This window comes from Macrotis lagotis, chromosome 1, assembly GCF_037893015.1.
Source record: "Macrotis lagotis isolate mMagLag1 chromosome 1, bilby.v1.9.chrom.fasta, whole genome shotgun sequence".
Lineage (NCBI taxonomy): Eukaryota > Metazoa > Chordata > Mammalia > Peramelemorphia > Peramelidae > Macrotis > Macrotis lagotis.
This window is the reverse complement of record NC_133658.1, coordinates 639,034,694-639,058,824: the sequence shown is the minus strand read 5'-3', so window position 1 is coordinate 639,058,824 and position 24,131 is coordinate 639,034,694. Positions and strand designations below refer to the sequence as shown.

Sequence of the window (24,131 nt, the reverse complement as noted above, 5' to 3'; positions counted from 1 at the left end):
GAAATTGAGCTCAGTGGGAGAGCCTTGAAGCAAAGAGAGGCTGGATTGGACCTGTCCCAGGACCCACCGGGAAAGCCCTAGAGCAAAGACAGAGGCAGGGGGCCAGATCTCATAAATATTCTTGCAGATAAAATATGGTTAGATGTTGATTAGATGATAGTATAGTTGCACTGATTTTGAATTGATTGAATGAGGAGTTTCAGATCAATGCAGTGACAACTCATGATTTCAAATGGCTTATGATAAAATGTCTCTCTCTTCTCTGAAGAGAGGTGGTGGACTATCGGTATAGAATCAGGCATGTATTGTCAGACATGACTAATATATTGATTTGTTTGGTTTAACTCTACTTCTCTGCTGCAAGGAAGGGTTCTATTGAGGACTGAGGTCATGGGAGTCATTGGGAAGTGACAAAATGTGGTTATAAAAGAATTCCTTTCCCCCAATCCCCCAATAATTGATAGAATAATCAACTTCAAAGACTAACAATTGGTAGATAGATGTTGAACAGGAGGGAGATCTGTAGGGGAGTGGTTTTCTGACTGGCCCTTTACCATTTAATCAATAAAATAGCTGAAAGGATAAATGGCATGTTTTTGAAAGGAATATTTTATTGCTTTTTTCCTGAGGTTCTTTTTGTCCGCTTCATTAAATAGCTATGCTTTGAATTATGTCTTCTGACTGATAAGAAAAGTTAATCTCACTGGTGGGGCTTGTGAGCCATGATTTTGAACAGAAGATTGGATCAAAGGCTCATAGATCTAAAACTTGAAGGGACTTTGGAGATTATCTAATCATACCCTCTTAATTTATACATGGGGAAACTGAGATCTGCACATATATGTGGAATAAAACTGCTTGTCCAGGGTCACAGAGTAAATGTCAGAAGCAAGAATATATTAGCTTGACCTGGAGGCTACCTAAGGTTGCCTTTTCTGAGGAACCTGTGAACAAATCAAGTGACCCCAGGTACTACAATAAAAGTGAGACTAAAATCCTTGCTTGAAGTCTAAAATCCTTGGACAGTATCTATAGATACTGAGAAGACTCTGTTGCCTGCCATAAGATGCAAATCCTAACTTTGCAATGAGTCTCAGGTATTTTAAATATGGATCAACAAAATTATAGAAAAATTGTAAAGTAATTGAATTAAATTTGATCTTAATATTGTTACTAGTTAAGGGGTGGAGGTAAATTCTGAAATATAAAGTGAAATAATAAAAGAAAATGTTTAGGAAATTTGAAATAATATAAAATTTTTTCTCTAGTATGTTGTTCTTTGTGGCTGTCATTTTTCAACAGTAATGTGATATATTCTACAAATGGCACAGCAGTATTCTAAGCAGGTCTGCTCTAAGGGCTCAATTTTGTTTCTAGTAATTCAATAGAACTAAGATAAATTATATAAAAGAGAGAATTTTTAAAAGGGAAATGCAAAATAATGTTTGATTGCCTCACAGGTAGGTAGGAAATAATTCTGACTAAGGCTACACAAATCAAGTCCTCCAGTATTCCATTTACACAATGTCTGCTACAAATTCTTTCATTGTTTGTTCCTACTATAATGGGTTTGTTCCTTGGACAACTGTAAATTTAACACAGATGTCAGAAAAGGACAAATGAGGAAAAACAAACATTTGCATTTATAATCAATACCACACAATTTAGCTTAACTATACTTGCCTGAATATAGGATTCCCTTGAATATAAGCTGCATCCCTTAAATGAGATCTCTTTGAAAAAAGATATTTATTTAGATATGTATCTATTTTTATGCCAAAGAATAATTACACATGTAACATAAGCCCCAAAGCTCATCGGTATGAGATTCTTTTCTCTTAGATGAATATCAATGTCCTGCATCTTGTATGAGGGGTAGAATTAGAAGGAAAAAAGACAAAAGGGAAGAGAAATTCAGATTCTTCTATCTCTTTGAAGGCTGCTGGTTTCCAGTTTTGAAAGAGAAGATGAATGATGCAAACCCTACTTGAGGTTGCTGAAGAGAGAGAAGGACTCTGTGAAGAGGTCAAAAATGAGAGGAACTGGCAAAATTCAAATTATGCCTGTCCTCAGCTTGCTACACTAAAGCTTTTGAGGAATTTTCCCTTGGGTGAGATCTGGGACTGTTTTGGTTGAACTGAGTTATTTTCCTCCCAACAGAAGAACTCCTTCTCTTTGTATTGTCTGGAATATATTCTCGTATGTATACTTTCCCTGGCATCTCTTTTGATTTTGATTTGGATAAATTTGTTTCTTTGTTATTTGCTATATGTGTCTTCATTGTGGAACTTCTATTGGTGAGAAGAAAGTCAATATTTGGGGTCTTTCTTTTCCTATTGAGAAGTAGTGATAAAGAGTTTGATTTGAACCTGAAAATGATATTTCCTAGATTAATAATATTTAAGGGAGCAGATAAATTTAATTCAAGTTCAGTACTCTCCTCTTTGAGGAAAACAGTAGTGACTAGCCTTCAATTTCAACATCCTGCTTCCTTTCCTTATAGGAATTAAAATATTCCTTGGAGAAGGATGGGGAAGAGTTGCTGTCCATTCTGACCCTGCCATGAACCTGATTGGGATATCTTTGTTACATATGTAATAATACTCAATTAACTAACAGGGTGGTCAGCAAACTAAGAGTGGAGTGTTAAATAGGCTAGGCAGATTTTCTATATAGCCCTTGAGGTAAGAATGCTCTTTACATTTTTAAATACAAACTTAATTTTGAAATATAAAACCATTCTTAGCTTTTGGACCATTAAAAAATAGACTGCAGGTCAGATCAGCCTTTTCTGTGTGTAGTTTGCTTATTCCTGTATGAAAATATATTTACTGTGAAAAATGAATGTTTAGACAATTGAGATCAGGAGGTCTGCACTTAGCCCAAATTAGGTCAGGGGAATGATTATTAACAGCAAGTAGCCATCAGAGAATTTATGGAGAGAATCAATTTGATGGAAAAAGAAGAAGTTGGTGGGAACTAATTTCAAAATCTATAATTGATCCCCATTCTTATCAGGGGAATGTACAGGTGGGGAAACAGAAGTGGATTAAGTACAATTATAGGCTGCATTCATATTTTTTACAAGCCAGATTTGGGGAGTAGGGAGGAGGGTACCTTACATTCACACAGTTATATTTATTCTCAAATTATTTTACCTTTATAGAATATAAGATTATTCAAAACCCTTAAATTATTCAAAGACCCTTAAATGGATCCTGTGGAATAGAGTCTAAAGTCTTTTGACATCAATTAGTCATATTTTCTCCTCTTCTAAGTTAAAAACTAGACTACTCACTGTCTCTTTATATATTTATACTTGCTTTCCTCTGTATTTGGTTCCCTCTGTTCAGAGTGCACTTCCCCATTGTCAAAGTGGGGAAATGTTTTATCCCTCTTGGCTAGATTTTGATTGACTTTCCTGCTATGGCAATCCGAAGGGGGACAGGTAACTTAACTTCACACAGTGAGAATCAAATTTTAGTAGCTCTCGATTTCCAATTCATAGAGTTACATGCTGGATAAGTGATGTGAAGATTTCACGTCTGGACCTGCTTCACAGAAGTTGTGTGGATGGCTCATATATAGACATAGTATTTTATGAGAGTAATATGAATCTACAAGCATTTATTATATGATTGTTATTTGCCAAACACTGGGGTAAATGTTAGAGCTACCCCAACAGAAAAATTCAAACAGTTGCTGTTCTCTGAATAGGAGAGGACATTTAAAAGATTCAAAATGATAGAAATGCCCAGAAATCTTAAGGTTGAATTGGTAGAACACATAGCAAGACCCAGAGGTTCTTAGGGTTCATTAGTAGGTCAGGTATAAGAGTTGGGGGGAGGCCTGAAAGACTTGGAGATCCAGCAGATGGTGAGATCCAGTGGCCAAGAAGAATAATATTAAAGTTGTTGACTCCCCTCTAATCCAAGTGGAATGACCATCATGTTATAGGCCTGATGAATACTGGGTGACCCTAGGGGCAGGAATAGAAGGAAAGGCAAGAGGGGAGGGTACCCTTGTGGTGACATTCTTTATGTGTATCTTATATAATAAGTCAAAACAAATGAAAATCTTATTGTAATGAAAGGAATATTTATCACAGCTTAAATCAGAGGTTCTTAACCAATTTGGCAGCCTGGAGGGGTCTCTGGATATTTTTTATACAGGCAATCAGGATTAAGTGACTTGTTCTGGTTCACACAGTTACTAAGTATCTGAGCTTGGATTTGAACTCAGGTCCTCCTGACTGCAGGCCACTTTGCCACCCAGCTGCCCCTGGATCCCTTTTCAGAAAAAATGATTTTGAAGACATAAAATGAAATATATAATTACACAAATAAAAAAACAAAAACAAGTTCATGGACTAAGAACCTTTCAATGATACCTTTCAAGTGAGAAATAAGGTATTTGTTTTTGACTGTTCAAGACTAAAGTTGGTCCTGTACTAATTCCCTTGGGAGAAAGGAGAACAGAGAAGATATTGCCTTGTAATTCTTCAATTCCCAAGGAGCTTCAATTCCTAAGGAGAATGGTTTTATATTTCAAAATTAAGTTTTTATTTAAAAATGTAAAAACCATTCTTACCTCAAGGGCTATATAAAAAAATCTGCCTAGCCTATTTAACACTCCAGTCTTGGTTTGCTGACCACCCTGTTAATTAATCAAGTATTACATATGTAACAAAGCTAGATCCACTTGGATTTCTGTTGGATCAGGGCCTCGTCCCTGTAACTCCTGAGTGGTCCTTGGCATCCCCTGCCCCCAAATTTGCAAAGTAAAAAAAAGTGAAGCTTCTGGCCTTTTATCTCTAATAATCCCATAGCACAGGGATTATTTAATATGAATTGTGATGTTGTCATTGTTTCAGTCATGTATGACTCTTTGTGACTCCTTTGGAGGTTTTCTTGGCAAAGACAGTGGAGCAGTTTGCCATTTCCTTCTCCAGTTCATTTTATAGATGAAGCAACACTGAGATGAACAGGATGAATTCAAATAGCTAGTGAATATCTGAAGATGAATTTGAACTCAGGTCTTTTTGACTCCAGGCCCAGCACACTGTGTCACCATATACAAATGAAGTCAAATCAGAGTCATTCTGTTCTTCTCATGCAGATACAGAACTGGCCAGTATCTGCTCCAGAGACCACAGTGGGCTGATTTCAAGTCAGTCCCAAGTGATTGAGGGAGAGGTCTCTCCTTCCTTCCTGATTTACTGAGAGGTCACACATTGGCCTGTAGATTACAACTGAGAAAGCAGCCTGGAGATGGGCCATGGTCCCCAGCCTTCATTGTAGGAAATCTGCAGATGAAACCCACTTCAGGTCCCCTGGGCTTTCTCTCTGGGCTTCCTCACACTTGAATGGTTTTCATTATTCCTTCATTCCCATTAGTGTTCTTGAAGTCCCTGGAGCAGTTCAACTTTAGGTTGAGCTTCTTTTAAGTCCCAACTAGAGCAGCAACTACTTCAGGACCTTGGGAAGAGGACATGGACAAAGATGGGTGTTTGCATAGGGTGTGACAGTAAATGTTTAACTACCAGCCATCTGGAAAAAAAATTATTAACATTTTCTCCATTACTGTGTCTAGACATCCAACAAAACAATAAATTAAACCATATTTTTTTTTGCTGATTTTTGAGGTGTAAATGAATCAAACATTTGACAATTAGCTCTTGCAAGCTGCTAAGAGCTGATTCTAGCAGTCCTTGTCAGGACAGAGACCAGGTGATCATTGTCTCACACATACTATATTCTGCCAATGGACTATAAGCTCCTTAGAGGATTGTCACATGGACAGAAACCCACAGTCATGGAATCATGATATGATATATAAGTATCCTCTGCTAGGACAATGGGAACTCCAGGGACTGTATTATTTTGTTGTTGTTCTTCTATTTTGGGGTCTATTTCATCTTTTATCTTCAGCTTGGTACAATGCCTGGCACATGGTAAATATTTTTGGATTGACAGATTTGGATGAACAGATTCTGCAACCCTCACCATTAGCTGGCATTTTATATTTCCCTTTTGAAATATCCTTTTCCCCACAATTTATTTTAGTACTTATATAATGTTTAAAGTTATACAAGGTGCTTTACAATATTATTGTTGCAAATTATTTAATTTATTATTCATAACAACTATGGGAAATAGGTGCTAAGATATCTTTTTTTTTACTGACAAGGAAACTGAGGCAAAGGGAGGTTAAATGACTTGCCCAGGGTGAGAGTTAGCAAGGTGTAAGGCCAAATTTGAACTCAGACCCTTGTGACCACAGATGTAGTGCTTTCTCCATTTAGTCATTTTAGCTGGTTACATTTCCAGTGCAGAAGCATAGCCTCCTTTTCAGTCCTATTTTCATAAGTGAAATCTCATTTGGGAGGCAATAGTACCAATACATTATATGTATTTTATTTCAGAAAGTTTTCATTCATTTTGCCTCACTTAACTCTCACAATTACACAGTGATGAAGACAGGATATTATCATTTTCTAAGGAAACAAGTAAATTGGGTCTCAGTATATCTAAGGTAATGAGACTTGCAAACAGAGGACCGGAAACTTAAATCTCAGGTCTCTTCTCTCATCATATATTATCAAATTATTAAGCATAACACAGTTTAAGCCCCACTCTTTATTTGTAATTGACTTCTTTTTTAAATATGTAGTTGATGTTGGGTTATGATTATTAAATCATGTACTTATGTATCATGAATTAAAAAGAAGTTACAGGTGTTTAAGATGCATATGCAACAATGTAAATTGCATATTAGGAGAAAATCTTGGCAAGAAATATTTGCGATTTTTGATTTGTAGTCAAAAATCTAATGTATTTTAGAAGGTGTCTGGGAAAGAAATGAAATTTCTATCAAAAGGTTAAGTCACTTCACTTTGAATATGTTTTGAATTTTCACATCTGTATAATGAATTATTGTGTGGAGATAAGGTCCTGTATTTTTAGTCAGAGAACCAAACTGTTGTTTGGTAAGTCATCTTAGATAAGTTATCTGTGAAACCCTGTGTTTCATTTTCTTCATCTATAAAAGGAGGAGATTGGACAAAATCATAGATCTAGAGCTGGAAAGAACCTCAGAGGTCTCCTAAATTCATCCCCTAATTTAAAAGGTGCATCTCCTGTTTGAAGGCTTTCTTGAGTCTCCCAACACTTCATGCCTTCTTTCCCAAACTTGTAGTTCACTTTTTGTTCGGTTGTTTTAGTTGCATCCCGCTTATTTGAACTCATGTTGAATACCCATGTGACACAGTTTAACACTGTATTCTACTGTAATAGCATTAGCTAATTATTGAATGTATGTTAATATCCCTGAGAATAAGGAGAATATCATTGGCTTTTTTGGTAAACTGGAAGACAACTGAGATAGTAAGTTTGCACTGTGCAGGGTCCTATCTTCCTTTTGCAGATGAGGAAACTGAGTCTCAGAGATGCTAAATGACTTTTCCAAATGCACCCAGTTAATGATGTGTCAAGAGAAGGGATTCAAATTTGACTCTGAAGTCTCTGGACTCCAAATCCAGTACTGTCACAGGAGATATTCAGTGGATAATTGCTTATATGGCTTGTTTTTAAAAGTATAGTTTAGTTTATATAGTTTTAGAAGCATAGTTTATTATTATTCTTGTAAACAGGGCTCAGTCTCAAAGAGAGTTTAACTTATATAGTGTCATTGTCACAAATTTGAACTTTAGTCTTCTGGATGATGATGAAAATTATGATGAGATTGGTGAAATTCGTATACCACACAAGTCTTTTGAATTCTGGGTTCAGAGTTGTGTCTAATATTAAAATATATGCTTCTGGAACTATTTTTACAAAGCTTAAAAGTATGTTAAAAGAGATATAATTCTGAAGAAATTGGTGAGAACTCAAGGACTGGTGTTCTGTCCCCAAATCCTAAAATTTAATAGGAGGTTCTTTTTCTCTCCCTCCCTTGACTCTGTCTCTGTCTACCTCTCTCTCCCCCCTTCTCTTTCCCAATTCTTCCTTTCTGTCTTTCCCTTCTGTTCTCCTTGCCCTCTTTTGTCCCTCTTTTTCCCTTTCTCTCTTTCTCCTCCTCCCTCTCCCTCTGCTTTTCTCTTCCTTTTCTTCTTTCCTTCCTTTTTCTTTTTCTTTCCCTCTTGCTTTCCTTCTGTCTCTGTCTTGCTCCCTTTCTCCACCTTGTCTCCTCCCATTTACAGTATATATATATATATATATATATATATATATATATATATATATATATTCTCTCTTAAAAAACTTCAGAAGGGAAGTTCAAAGCTAATATCTAGCACATGACCCTTTAGATTTGAAATGATCTATAAGAACTAGAGGCAAAGAACAATGACCTCAGAGTTAGGAGAATGAACAATGAACTAATCTAATAAACTCCTTCAACTAAGCATATGATGGAAAAAGCTATTAGAATTCATCTGTATGACCTTGGGCAAATCACATTGGGTCTCAGTTTCCTCATATGTAAAATGAAGAATTTTGATTCAGTCAGGAGTCAGCAAATAGTGTCCCACCAGCTGTGTGTGATTTTTATTGGTACATCTGGATCCCCATTAGTACAAATAATGAATCTCCTCAAGTGGACACATTATTCCAGTTTATACAGAATATTTCCATTGGGCTGGAACCAATGACCATATTTTATATATAGTGCTAATTTGAATATATACTACCACTTGAGAGGATTCATTATTCACATTAATCCCCATCCAGTTGTATATTGCTGTAGGATTTTTTTTTTTTTTACACAAAATAAGCCAATGAACTGGTGTGTTAACTCATCATATTGGCAGTTATGCCCACTACAGTGAATTGCTAGCCTTGAAGTTTAGGTGTGGAGTTCCCTTGCTTGCTGGTGCCTGGCTGCCATCTTCTTCCTAACCGAGCTTCCTCCTGTCCCATACATCCCCTCAGGGCCGGGCTCTGTCTCCTATTGAAAGTTATAATTAGCTAATCATAGGCATTCATTCTACTAATTTACTGATGAAAGTGAGAACTTTGGAAGCAACATTGGAATAAACACAAGCCCCAAAGTCATATGAGCTGATTTCAAATCCCAACTCAGAGGTTTACTTACCTGTATGATGCTGGCCAAACAACCTAACTTGTCTAAGTCTCAATGTAAAATGGGGTACAGACAGTCTCTAAGATCCTTCTGGCTCTAGAATTCAATGATGTGATGACCATTTTGCTACTCTAAGCTCTTCAAGACACCCTACTCTAGTGTCTTGCTACACAAGGGCCTTGAGAGATAAATGTTTCAGTGGATAGAGCACTGGCCCCAGACTCAGGAGGACCTGAGTTCAAATCCCACCTTAAACACTTAATAATTGCCTAGCTGTGTGGTCTTGGGCAAGTCACTTAACCCCATTGCCTTGCCAAAAAAAGGAGATAAATATGATTGCTTATTCTCTCTATATATACTCTAATATGTCAAGGATTCATGATTTTGTTCATATGTGCATTCCCTCCACCTATAATGCAGTTTGCAATCTGTGTTTTAGTAGTAGTAGTAATAATAGGAATAATAAGTCAAATTTATGTAGGATTTTGTGGTTTCAATGCATTTCATACACAGTATCACACAGTCTTGTTGAGTTCTTGGTTTAAAAGTTCATTACCATGGGTCCAGTTTGGTGTAGGAACCTCTCTGGACTGAACTGACTGGGTTCACTGATAATAGATTGTGCTTTTTCTGGACCTATACATGATAAGTCATTGAAATTTGATGACATCTGGCAGAATTTTCACTGCATTGGTATAGTCTTTGAGTACCCAACACAATCCCCATAATGAATACCAAGCAAATTAGAAATATAGTGGAGTATTAACTTGTTTATTCATCCTTTGTTCTCAGAGAGAACCAATGACACCAGAAAGGCATTAAGTTGTATAAATTAAATAAAACAATTAAAATATCTAAAGTAGTAGGAATCAATTAGCACAAATATTTATTAATATGTGTCAGGCACTGTGCATGGTCCTAGAAATGTATTGATAGAAATTAAATAGTTCCCTTCTATGAAGGGGAGATAACATATATCAACACATGTGTATATTTGCATATACACACACACACACACACAAACACATATGGGGATTTGTATATATAAATATATACCCAAATACAATTTTACACAATATATATATATATGTATATATATATATATATATATATATATATATATATATATACAAACATAAGACAATTTTGAGGTAACCAGTTACATATTTTATGTTCTCAGCAAATCAACTGAAGTACTTTTGCCACATGGTTCCATATTCCTAATTCTTAATAACTCCCTAGTAACTCATCAGAAGCCCCAGTATAATTCTTTTAAGTGCCTTCTCTGCAATGCTTTATACTAAAGGGATATTTATGTGGCACAATTCTTAAACAATACAGAAATCAACATTCTTCTATGAGTGCCTATTTTAGCTGGCAGACCTGGAGGTTACTTTCTCACAAAATTCTTAAAGGATACTTCCTGTCTTGATGTTTACTTGATTTTCTGTGACTTCTCCTCTAGCATCCTTCTAAAAACCCTCTTCAAGGCCAATGGCCCTTAAAAGTTCAGGATCACAGGTCTTCTGGGTAGTTTCTGCTCAGGTAAAGTCTGAAATTTTGAAGCTTAGAGAGAGCCATCCATTTTAAACTCTTTAATGAGGTGCTAAAAGTTGGATTATATATTTGAGTATGTATATACATGCAAATGCATGTGTAGTGTATATTGATGATCAGATGGTGGGTTATTTTCTCTTCCTCAATCCCTTGGGCATATAGCTAGCAAGAGAACTCATACAGAGCAAAGGTTCACAAGGGGATCAGAAGAAGTGATACCTGGACACCTTGAAGGTCTCTCTTAAGAACTTTGCAATTGATTGTACAGCAGTGGGGACACTGGCACAGGACCGCCCAGCATGGCATGTCCTCATCAGTGAGGGGGCTGCCCTCAATGAGAAGGGCAGAATTGAAACAGCTCATGTCAAAGGGGACATACTTAAGTTTATAGTACCGACCTTAGGTATTCACATGGACTATTTGTGCCTGACCTGTGACAGAGCATTCTGAGTTTATACTGGCCTGATCAGCCACAGTTGGACACACTGTATTTTGTCTCAAACAGATTAATGTCATTTTTGTCTTTTTTGAAAATGAAGGACAAGAACCAACCAGCTAGCAAGTGTTGAAGGAGGATACAAATCTAGGGGTCCTGATTCCCAAGTTCAATGCACTTTCCAGTGCTTCTTAATAAGAGTAACTTTATAGAACTAAAGTTGTTTACATGCATCATGTCATTCTCCTAACAAACTGGGAGATAAACCCTGAGAATTACTCTAGTTGGAACTCGGATAGGGTAAGTGATTTGCTTGAGATCCACCAGCCAATACTCTCAGCTTTAGTTGTAATCCAAATGTCATAGAGATGAATGAAGAGGCTGTCCTCTGCACATACTCTTGGACTCCTCATAGAGTGCAGGGTCCCCAAGGACTCAACCTGGACTGGAACTAAGAGGAGACCATTGCATCTAGGGAGAGGGTGAAGCACCCTAACCCCTGGGGTCCTTCATTAATTGCAGTTCATAGCATTATTGGATCATAACTGTTGAGCTGGAAGGGGCCATAGAGTCCATCCAGGCCAAACTCCTTTTGTTGTCCCAGTCTTCCAATACAGCACTTTCTACATGAACTCAGACTGCTTTTAGAGCTCTGGACTGGAAAAAATAAACCTTGCTACAGTTTACCTGCCTGTAAACACCAATAAAGCTTACTATAAACAAACTACCAGATTTGATTTCTTTAGCAAAAAGCATTCAAACTATACAAATTGTTTTTTTGCTATTTATATTTGCAGGTAAAATTCCATTTTAATGAACTGGATGTGATGACCGAATTGTTTCATTAAATTCAAATTATGCTTTAATGAAAACCTTTCACTAGAGAATATGGAAGTTTTATCCTTTATTTTTTTGTTTGTTTAAATAAAGCAAATGCTTTATTCTCTGTATATAATTTGCAAATGATATCATTTTGGGAATGGATGTGGGTTAGATTTTTTTTTTAGGGCTGCCTCATGATGTAAGTTATGGGGAATGAGGAACATTGAAGACAGTAATAACCAGAAAAGAGAGGTATGTTACCTTGATTTCTGCCTCCTACTGTAGCTACAATCGAAATTCTAACCCTGCCCTGTTTCTATCTCTCTTATCTCAACTGTTCCTAAGCTAGGTTGAGTTAGCTGTCTCATTTCTAGCCTGTCTCCTCTACTTTCAACCCCACTGAGACCCTGCAAATAAAAACATAGTTACAAGGAAAAGAATAAATATTGAACCAAATGAACAATGTTTTCATTAAATAACTTGAGTGCTTCATGGATGGTGCCTTATGACCCATCCTGTTTTATAGGATTTTTTCCTTTAATAGATTGTATTGAAACCAAATCAACAAAGCCTAGTTATCAGAGGCTGTCCACTGGGATAGGAAAGGGGATGTGTAAAACAGAACTCATTAAAATGGGGTTTTACCTATTTGAAATAAAACTCAAGATGCTATTCTTTAAAATTGCCACTATTTGGTTAAAGATATTTACTTCAAGAGTCTTTAATTTTATCAGTATCATCTCTAAAAGATCACATCTCTGTTCCTTAGTAGGAGATATTTTAAAGTTGTAGCTAAGAAAAATCATCCCCTAATAATAGCCAACTGTCTAGTAATGAGCATCCCTGAACTGATCTAAGCTGCCTTTCATATGTCAGACACTGTGTCACCCAGGGGGATTCTTTCTTTTCACCACTGCTACCAGTCTTTCCATTAGGGTAATAAACATTTATTGTGTTCTTACTATGTTCCAGGCCACATGTTAAATGTTGGGAGATACAAAAAGAAGTCAATGGCATTCTTGTTATCAGGAGAAAGCAAGAAAGGTTTCTAGTATATTGGTTGAACATCTGAGGACAAATTTACAGATTCATATAGATGAGTCACACAAGATGGCAGGTATAGAGTGACTGAGATCTATCTACACCATTGGAGAAAATATCCAGATTAGTGAAAGTCCAGATTCATTTGAGGATCTTTTGTTCTTCACTGCTATGTTCATCACTTCTTTTATAGACTACTTGAAAAGCCTCTTAATAGGTTTCTGAGTCTATTCTCTATCCTTTCCAATCCATTCTCCACAATATTCTTGATAAGGTACACATCTGACCACATTATTTTTCTTTTAAAAATAAAAACAAGAATTTTATAATTGTGTCTATTTAGATATTAAATAAATTTTGGTAACCCAGCTGTTATTTTTTGTTAGTTCTGTTATTAAATCTTATAAGGAATACTGAAGGATCCTGAGATATGGATAGGAGACTGTAAGGCAGAGTTTTGATCTACCAAATCAAAGGTTTATTCATAACCAACACATAATAAGAACATGATCTTATATTCTCTAAACCTTTCAGTTAATTGTGAGAGGGTAAAGATGTGGTTCACTGTAGAATATCATTTGTTCCCTACTAATGCCTTCCATGAGGATTCCATCAATTAATTTATAGATGAGTATAATAAATTTTGTAGAGAATAGTGGTTATTAGTTATTCTCCTGCTATTAATAAGGTTTTTATTAGCTTTGGTATCTTTCCCTCCTTTGGATTCCTGGTAACATCTCTAGCATGGATGCCCACTATATAAATTTGATTTGCTCTTTCTAAATGTTCCTTCTTTGTTCTCTTTGGTGCAATGTCTAACTCCTTTATGAGTACTTTAGTAATTATGCTAAAGTCCAAGAATAGTGATAGCACAACTCCTTGATTCTATCTCTAGAGTGTCTTTGTGTCTTCATGGGTATGTATGTATGTATGTATATATATTATATATGTTTATAACACATATTTATAAACATTTCTATTATATATCTTCAGTATAAATATATAGATAGTTATCTTAGTGGTAATACAGTCAAATAAGGAAGGAATTTGAGTGAGAGAGGAAAGATGAGAGTTTATTGAAGGGGTCAAAGAGGAGATTGCATCCAGTGAAACAAATTATATCTACACACATATTCTCTCTCTCTCTCCTCACAACGCACACACACTCTCTCTCTCTCTCTCTCTCTCTCTCTCTCACAGATACACAGATACATACATACTCACACATGGAAAAACTTTTTTCCTTCCTTTGCCGGGTTCAGATAAGAGAGAAATTCATGAGATGTCCACGATCTCCCTATTCCTCACCTACATGTTTGAATCACTGTGGTATGATAGTTACAAGAAATAAGTTCCCTGATTTTCCTCCTCTTCCACTCTCCCATACTCTGGAAGATATTTCTTTACTGATATTATGTTTTTATTTTTCCATACCCAAATTCAGAAGTTGTTTCTCTTTTTTCTTTCATTGACTCTTAAATGGGAGCAAGGGGAGGATTCTACAAAAGGTCAATAATTTTTTTCTTTTCAGAATATAAACACTAGATCATTACTTAATCCTTTCTGTAAATTCATATTTGTTTACCTTTCTTAAATTCATTTTGTCCATTTCATTCATATTTCAGAAAACTAAACTGAGCTCTGGTTTTCTCAAAAGGAATGCTTGGAAGTAATTCTGTTCATAGATAATTCATAGACCTCTTTTCAGTGTCAGGTACCAAGTCCAACTAAATCTTTGCCACTGGGGTGATTTCTAGTGGCTGTTATAGATAATGGTATGGATATAGGGAGTTTGGAATGTAGAATATAGATTGAAGGCATGGTGAACTATGAAGTGCAAGGCACAGATGTCTCCCAGTGGATATTTTTCCCATAGGAATTTCTGTGTGTAGATTTGTTCCCTTTTATCACATTTTTGTTATTGCTTTTTTACTTTATTTGGTTGGTACATCTTTTATCATTATTATTTTTTACTGAGGTGGAAAGGGGAAGTTGGAGTTAAACACAATCTCCCAGTTTTCTTGCTCTATAATGCAGTGTTCCCAATCTTGCAATGCAATTTTAAACTAGTAAAACTACATAGTCTTCTTAGAGGACTGATTCTGTGTGTAACCTGTGTCCCATTACTGGTACTCTCTTTCTTCTCTCAAAGACTGGGTTCAGTCTTGAACATTTCTCAGAAACAATCTCTGAATCATTTTGTCCCCATCCAAAAGTTTTCCTTTAAACATCAGAATCTGATTAGTATCTCTTAAGGCCAAGACCTCTCCACATCTTTAGTGTGTTTATTGAAGTTTATTGAAAGGTAGCCAACCATACTCTTTTTTAAACTTTATATTTCTTGGGCTTTTTAGTGTGTTTATATATATATTTCTTTTACCATGTGGCAAATAGGGATATATTTTTTTCGTGACACAAAAATAATTGACGTTTTTGCCTTCTCCAGGAACAGGGAAGGGTGAGAAAGAGGGAGAGAATTTAATTCAAAATTTTAAAAAATGAATGTTGAAATTTTTGAATGTATAATTGGGAAATATTAAATGAAATAAATTAACATATTAAAACTTAAAAAAGGAATGGTTAAAAGAATGATAAGAAACACCAACAGGAGACGTGTAGTTAATCAAACAAACAAAACAAGAATCAGAGAATGGGTTAGAGTCTTGATCCATTTAACAAGGAAATAATATAACCCACACTGATGAATGCCATCATTTTTTCAGTTTCCAGGCTTAGTCACATAGGCCCTATATACTTTCTGGCATCAAAACCTTAAGTCCTTTTTTCATATACTGTTTTTTAAAAAAAATTTTTTTAATTTATTTTTTTATTAAAGATTTTATTTATTTTGAGTTTTGTGATTTTCCCCTTAATCTTACTTCCTTCTCCCCACACCCCACCCCCACAGAAGGGAGTTTGTCAGTCTTTACATTGTTTCCGTGATAAACATTGATCCAAATTGAGTGTGATGAGAGAGAAATGATAGCCTTAAGGAAGAAACATGAAGTATAAGAGATAGCAAGATCAGACAATAAGATATCAGGGTTTTTTCCCCCTAAATTTAAGGTAATAGTCCTTGGTCTTTGTTCAAACTCTGCAGTTCTTTCTCTGGATACAGATGGTATTCTCCATTGCAGACAGCCCCAAATTGTCCCTGATTGTTGCGCTAATGGAATGAGCGAGTCCATCAAGGTTGATCATCACCCTGATGTTGCTGTTTGGGTATACAGTGCTTTTCTGGTTCTGCTCATCTCACTCAGCATCATTTCATGCAAATCCCTCCAGGCTTCCCTGAATCCCCATCCCTCCTGGTTTCTAATAGAACAATAGTGTTCCATACATATACCACAGTTTGCTAAGCCATTCCCCAATTGAAGGACATTTACTTGATTTCCAATTCTTTGCCACCACAAACAGGGCTGCTATGAATATTTTTGTACAAGTGATGTTTTTACCCTTTTTCATCATCTCTTCAGGGTATAGACTGAGGAATGGTATGCTGGATCAAAGGGTATGCACATTTTTTTTACAAATAATTTTTTTATACATTAATAAAATATTCTTGTTTAAGAGTAAACAAAATAACCCCTCCCCCCAAATATAGACTCACTTGAGCAATAAGGGGGAGAGAAAAAAATTAAAATTAAAAAAATAATAGTAATAATTGTAGGTATGGCCAGGTGGTGCAATGGACGGAGCACCAGCCCTGGAGCCAGGAGCACCCGATCCCATATCCGGCTCCATACACCCAACAATCACCCAGCCATGTGACATGCAAGCCAACCCAACCCCACTGCCCTGCAAAAACCAAAAAAAAAAAGAAAAAAAAGACCCAAAATAAAATAAAATAGTAATAATAGTAGGGGTGGCTGGGTGGTAGACAGAGCATTGGCCCTTGAGCCAGGAGTACCTGGGTCCAAATCTGGCCTCAGACACCCAACGATCACCCTGCTATGTGGCCCCAGGCAGGCCACCCAGCCCCATTTGCCCTGCACCCCCCCCCGAAATAATAATAATAATAATAATAATAATAAAAAATGTGCTTCAGTCTTTGTTCCAACACCAACAACTCTGTCATGGGTGGATCACATTCTTTATGCTAAGTCCATGGCAAAAGTTACTTCCATATTTTTCCACCTTTGCCATTGCTGATTGCAACTCCCTCCTTTCGTATTTCTCCACTACCATGTACTATATTTTCTCTCTCCTTTCACTCTGACTCTGCTTTAGGGTAGCTGAGTGGCGCAGCAGACAGATCCCTGGTCCTGGGGCCAAGAGGCCTCGAGCCCCCATACCACCCCTTAGGCCCAGCATCCACCTGGGCCTATGGTCCCGGAGAGGCCCCTTGCAAGAAGTAAAAAAAGAAAATGTGTTATATCTGACCACTCTCCCCCCATGGTCCATCCTCTCCTCCATCACTCACATCCCCCCCCTTTCCCCTCTCTCCTTCTTACTCCAGATGCCTATACCCCATTGAGTATATATGCTGTTTCCTCTCTTAGCCACCTCTGATGAGAGCAAAGATTCCCTGATTCCCCTTTGCCTGCCCCCCTTCCATATCATTGCAGTATCCCATTGTAATAAAGAAAAATCTTATTATATGAAATATCTTGGCCTATTCCTCCTCTCCTTTTTCTTTCTCCCATTACATTTCCCTTTTTTTCTATTGACTCCATTTGTTTATACCATATTTTATCTTCAAATTCAACTTTCTCTTGTGCTTCAACTATAAAAGCCCCCTCTACCTGCTCTATTAACTGAGAAGGTTCACATGAGTATTATCAGTGTCATTTTTCTATGCAGGAATACATGCAGTTCATCATCATTAAGTCCCTCATATTTTCCCCTTCTCCTCCAATCTCTATGCTTCACCTGAGTCCTGTATTTGAAGATCAAACCTTCTGTTCAGCTCTGGCCATTCCAACAGGAACATTTGAAATTCCCCTGGTTCATTGGAAGTCCATCTTTTTCCCTGGAAGAGGACATTCAGTTTTGCTGGGTAGTTGATTCTCGGTTGCATTCCAAGCCCTTTTGCCTTCCAGTATATTATATTCCAAGCCCTATGAGCTTTTAATGTAGTTGCTGCTAAGCCCTGTGTGATCCTGACTGCAGCTCCATGATATTTGAATTGTGTCCTTCTGGCTGCTTGTAATATTTTCTCTTTGACTTGGGAGTTCTGGAACTTGGCTATAATATTCCTAGGGGTTGGTTTTTTAGGATCTCTTTCTCGGGGGAATCAGTGGATTCTCTCCATTTCTATTTTGCCCTCTGCTTCTAGGATATCTGGGCAATTTTCCTGTAGTAATTCTTTGAAAATGATGTCGGGGTGGCTAGGTGTTGCAGTGAATAGAGCACTGGCCTTGGGAGTCAGGAGTACCTGGGTTCAAATCCGACCTCAGACACTTGATAATTACCTAGCCGTGTTGCCTTGGGCAAACCACTTAAGCCCATTGCCTTGAAAAATCTAAAAAAAATGATGTCAAGGCTCTTTTCCTGATCATGACTTTCAGGTATTCCAATAATTTTTAAATTATCTTTCCTAAATCTGTTTTCCATATCAGTTGTTTTTTTTCAATGAGATGATTCACATTTTCTTCTAATTTTTCATTTTTTTGGTTTTGAAGTAATGAGTACTGATTTCTCCTAAATTCATCAATCTCCCTGAGTTCTGTTCTTTGTCTGAAGGATTTGTTTTCCTCAGAGAATTTTCTTATCTCTTTTTTCCATCTGGCCAATTTTGCTTTTTAAAGCATTCTTCTCCTCAATAACTTTTTGAACTGTTTTATCCATTTGACCTAAGCTGGTTTGTAGCATGCAATTTTCTTCAGCATTTTTTTGGATTTCCTTGAATAGGCTGCTGACTTCATTTTCATGTTTTTCCTGCATCTCTATCATTTCTTTTCCCAGTTTTTCTTCTAACTCCCTCATTTGATTTTCAAAATCTTTTTTGAGCTCTATCACAGCCTGATCCAAATTTCCATTTTTCTTGGAATCTTTAGATGCAGGAGCTTGTGTTTCCTCATCTTCAGACTGAGTATATTGATCCTTCTTGGGATCATAGATAATGTATTTCTCAATGGTGTTCCTCTTGTTTCTCTGCTTGCTCATTTTCCCAGCCTAAGCCTATTTTGGGGGTGTTTCCTGAGCTTTTGGGACACTCCCACAAGGATCTCAGTGTGTGAGACTGTCCTCCCTCCTGGTCTGTGAATGACCATATGCACCCCCCTCTGCTATGGGGCTGAGGTGGAGGGGGTGGTCCCTGCTGTTCTATTGGGGGGGGGGCTAGAATTCGATCAGGATCTGCATATGGTTAGAGCCCCAGAGTCCTGTTCCAGGGGCAGAGGACAGAGCTGGGCAGTCTCTCTTCACTCCCCTCCCTCAGCTCAATGGGCTCATGCCCTGGGGGCTCCTGCTTATGGGCTGCCTGCTTATGTTTCCTGGATCTGGAATGCAGTGTCCATGCTGCTTGCTGTGTGCCCTGAGGGCTCGGTTTCATGTGCTCACTCTGGCAGAGGTCCCCCGCCCCCGCTGTGCCCCCAATTTGTGCCCAGTGCTCCCCAGGGCATAGCTCAGGAACCTCCCCCACTGCTGTGAGCTATGGCTCCCAGCACCCTGGGGCTGCCTCCAGGAGGCTGAATTTCTTTCGCTGTGGCGGGCGCCCCTCCAACCCCGGGGAGCAGAGCCTTTCTGCTCTTTTCCAGGTTACCTTGAGTAGGACAACTGCCTCACTGGGTCCCTCTGTATGTTCTGTCTCTCGAAAATTTAATTAAAGTCCTTAGTTTCAAAGATTTATGAGAGAGCCTCTAAGACAGGATCCTCTCTTGTTGCCATCTTGGCTCCACCCCTCTTCACATACTGTTATTAAAGGTTCTAGGACCAGTCTACTATTAACTGCCTTCCTTATCTCTGAGATCTGCATCTTCTTGTTTTGTGTTTATTGCCTTAATCCTGATCCCTGGGTGCCATCATTGCCAGTTTGCTATGTCAGAAAGGTTTGCAGCATGGTTATTATCTTGGCTCAGGATCTCTGTGCCATTGACCTGGCAGTCAGCACCTCTTTCTTCTGCTACCAGTTTGCATTTCTCATTGCCCTAGTTTAGGAAGCCCTGTCTTCTTTTTTCCTTTCCAACAGTTGTTGTTCACAGATTTTTTTCTATCATATACACTCTAGCACTTTTTTTCTGTTCTGCATATGGAAATGGTCAAAGAGATACTTTAATCTCCTTGGAACCATTTTGACTTTCTGCACTGTTCCGCTCTGTCTATTTCTTGGTCTTTTTGACCTCATTTTCCTGATATTACAAGGCATGACTCCCTCCACTTGCCTGTCTGAGATACATTTAAGGTATCATATTAACCCAAATACCTGTATCTGGCTCATCAACATATATATATATATATATATATATATATATATATATATATATATATGTCTCAAACTTTCAACATCTGAAACCACTCTTTATCTCATGAAATAGAATTTTTACCTCTTGAGCAAGAGCTTCAGACACTAGACCACACAACTCTAAGATCAGAATCTTCAACAATTGACCTTCATCAAATTTAAGTCCCTTGCTAGGACCAAGGATTCAGATATTGAACTTTTTGATTCCAGGTCTTCATCTATAGGTAGAAACACTCATACCAAACCTAATCTGCCTTTTTCAGTATCACTTGAAAGGGTACTAATGTAACCTGTGTCATTCTCTGGATTCTTCAGGGTGGGAGGTCCAGTCAAAAGGAAGCATAACCCCTCTGTGGCCAGCAACCTCTTGCCTTTTCCTCTTTAATCCCTATGATACAGGGCTGTCTGCATACAAATACAAAGGGCTGGTTTTCTAAGTGGCTGTCTAATCTCAGGCCCCCCAGACACATTTCCAAATCTCTTAGTCTCACTTACCTCAGTCTTACCTATTCTCATGGTTCAGCTCACCTTTACCTTCCTCTTTCATTGTGCCATAGGAAACCCCATTCTATCATTAACAAACCTTTTATTTTACCTGCTTCCTCTTATGTCACTCTTGAAAACCTTGCTATTTCTATTATATCCTTGAACATCTTTTCCAGAGTTAATGACTACCAAACACTAGTCCTGGAGGGAAAATCAGCATTTTTCTTGCTCCTGACTTTCTCTCTGCTACCATTGCTTAACAGTACCATAGTGTAGTAAATAAGTCCTGGACTTGGGATCACAGCTGACTTGGGTTTGAGCCTTGACTCTGCCTGTTAATTAGGTATGACCTTGTACACTGGGCTTAATCTTTTCACTTGTTAAAAATCATCTACTTCCTGGAGCTGTGAAGACCTAATGAGATAATCTAGAGGAAAGGTGCTTTAAAAAAGTCTTAAACTCTCTGTAAATGCAGGCTATTATTATTTTATTGTTCCTTTTCTTTTTATTATTTCCCTAAATCTTCCCTATTACTCTTCTCTGCCTGCACTCATCTGCTGCAATCAGAAAAACTTTGCTGTTCTGTGTTGGAACATTATCTCCTCTCACTGCCAAGTCATTTCCCTTCTGTACTTCAAAATACTTCTCAAATGTCATTCCCTACTTGATACTTTCCTTATTTCAATTCTTTTCAATTCAGTTAGTATTTATTAATGTAATAGGTTTGGGGCTGTCAGCAGTTAGGACCATGGGGCAAGTGGATGTCAATCACTTACTTTTTTAGCTCTGGCCTCTCAGTATAGAAGTACGAGATATCACTCATCACTCCACCCATCTATCAGCCTCTTCTGTGATTTCTAGACCCAGATTATTGTTTCAATCATTCATATCTCAATAGTCATAGTTTAAAAATAGTTTAAATAGATTAGGTGAAAGGATAGTAAAATTAAGAAAACAATAGAAACTTAGCACACAACATTTTACCCCTTCCCAATACTATCTCTGGAAGACATAAGAATTCCATATAGGTGGAGTTTTGTCTCTCAGTCACAGCAGATACAGATGACTTGATGAAGAAGATCATTACCATCTAACCTCCCTTTTCTGTTATGCCATGAGATGGAAAGAGATACATTATCTAAACTTATAATAAATGTTGTAGTTTTTTCTCTTACTGGTGAAGGTGGCATTGCACTGGTTTAGTAAAAATTATAACTTCAAGTCATTTCTCATGTTCTGGAAAGAGAGTCAACTGTCCTTCCCATGGCTTACACCTACTGGTCACAGTTTGTTGATACCATCAGCTTCCTCAGCTAATTCTGCATCTGCATTTTGTCTGTTCAGGGTGTTCCATTGCCTACAGTGAAAGGCTGGTAAATGGAATGAGACTCCTCCTCTTGCTCCAGATTTGAGATTCTCTTTGCTTCAGCCTACTCCTTCCATTTATGTTAGCCTTCCACCTCATCCTTCCTCCAATGTACATGCATCTCAGGAGGAAAATGAGAAAATAAAGCTATTAGAGGTGTAACCAACATGTCTCTATCAAAAACATATTGCAGAGTATTGTCCTAGGAATTGAATGTGACACAAATGGATGGCCCTACCTTCATGAAATATAAAATCTGGGGGAGGATTGCAACATGCATGCAGACCCGATGCATACACAATAACTATAATACAAATACATCATACCAAAAACTTCAGTTTCTTCTTATCATTGTAATTGAGTATCTTTTCCACATATTTAACAGTTCCTGGGCATTGCTATATTTCAGTTTGTCTTAGGTTCCTTTAGAAAAGGACCTGTCTTTTTTACTTGGTCATTGTACAAAATTGAGAATAGTGTTATTTTAACAGTTTTTTCTTCATAGTTTCTAGGGACAAACATGTGTGCCATCAAAGAATCACAGACTTTCCCCACTTCCCTCAAGAAAAAAAGCAACCAACTAGTATCTAAAATTATTTAGAATGCAAATTGCCAAACAAATTTTATATACATGCATTAATAAACAAAATGAGATATTGAGGATGATTTCCAGGGAGTTCTATTTAAACTACTAGTCAATATGATAATGCCCAACCATAGTCTAATTGTACTGCTGACTTCTCTGCAATCTAGCAATTTAGTCATCTGCTCAATGCCCAGCCAGACTCTATTTCAAAATGCCAGGTTCTCCTCATGACATTAAATCCACATTTTAGTTTGGAAAGTACCTTAACACTATTGTTTTATTTAATCCTGATAACAACAGGGTGAAACTATAGAGTCGGAATTATCATTCCCCTTTGCACAAGAAGAAACTAAGGTTAGAATCATAGAAGTTTGGAGATGGTCTCTTAGAGACCACTGATCCCCATTCCCTTATAGATGGAGAAACTAAGGCTGGGGGTTTGAGTGTTGCCAGAGGATAGGCATATACATATATATATATATATATATATATATATATATATATTACACACATATATATATATATTTAATGTGTATATATGTATTTAAAATAGACACACAAACATACACTTAAACATGCCTGCATCCATACATGCACACAAAAATATATATAGCCAAGGCTATAAAATTAGATCTACTCTCAGCTCTATGCTCTGATCATTGAACTATACATACCTTTCCCAACTTATCTAGAGATGTTTAAGGTGGAACAAATATAAAAGGAATGATTACTGAAAGAGGCCATAATTTTTGAATTAACAACTGAAATTTGACACTGCAATCCCAGGGTAGAAGAAGTGGTAACTCAATGGCAGATCTTTGGGGGGGGGGGAAGAAGGTTCAGGGATACCTTAGAGAGAGAATAATTTATACTTGAATTCCTGTCTTTATCCTTTATACTACCATCTTTTAGGATTGAATCCAAACTTGGTCAGATACTGTAAGATTAAGTTTCAAAACAGAGGGTACTGGTATTGTGTCTCATAGAAGTCAAATTAGATTTTGAAATTGTAGTCTATCTGTGTTTGCTTTCCTAGAGAGGTGAGAGATTTTAAGTACTTCAAAGTCTTTTTTTTGATGGGTGAGGAAGAGGGAATAGGTAAATATTTGACAATTCATGCTTTGAAAAAATAGCACATTTGTAACCTTTTTGGTTTAATCTGCTTTAACCTTTTCTCCTTTACTTTCTTAAGTGTAGACTACAAACAAAACAAGTCAAGCCCCAAAGTGCCCTTTGCTAATTTCCAAGGTGTGATGCTCAAGTGGCTCCAGTATAACCCCTAAGGCAGGTAAGCAGAACAGTCCAGTGATTTCACTGTTAAGGAATTCCTAGTAAGGAAATTCCCCTTATA

At 37.3% G+C, this 24,131-nt stretch overlaps 1 long non-coding RNA gene across 3 annotated transcripts in view; it reads left to right on the top strand.

Annotated features, from left to right (window-relative positions):
- The window catches only part of LOC141507459 (uncharacterized), a 77,537-nt gene that overhangs the window by 4,648 nt on the left and 48,758 nt on the right, over positions 1-24,131 (top strand). For all 3 annotated transcript variants that reach the window (XR_012474156.1, XR_012474154.1, XR_012474155.1), the window contains exon 2: positions 23,978-24,068. This is a non-coding gene — a long non-coding RNA (uncharacterized LOC141507459). The remainder of the gene's footprint in view (positions 1-23,977; positions 24,069-24,131) is intronic.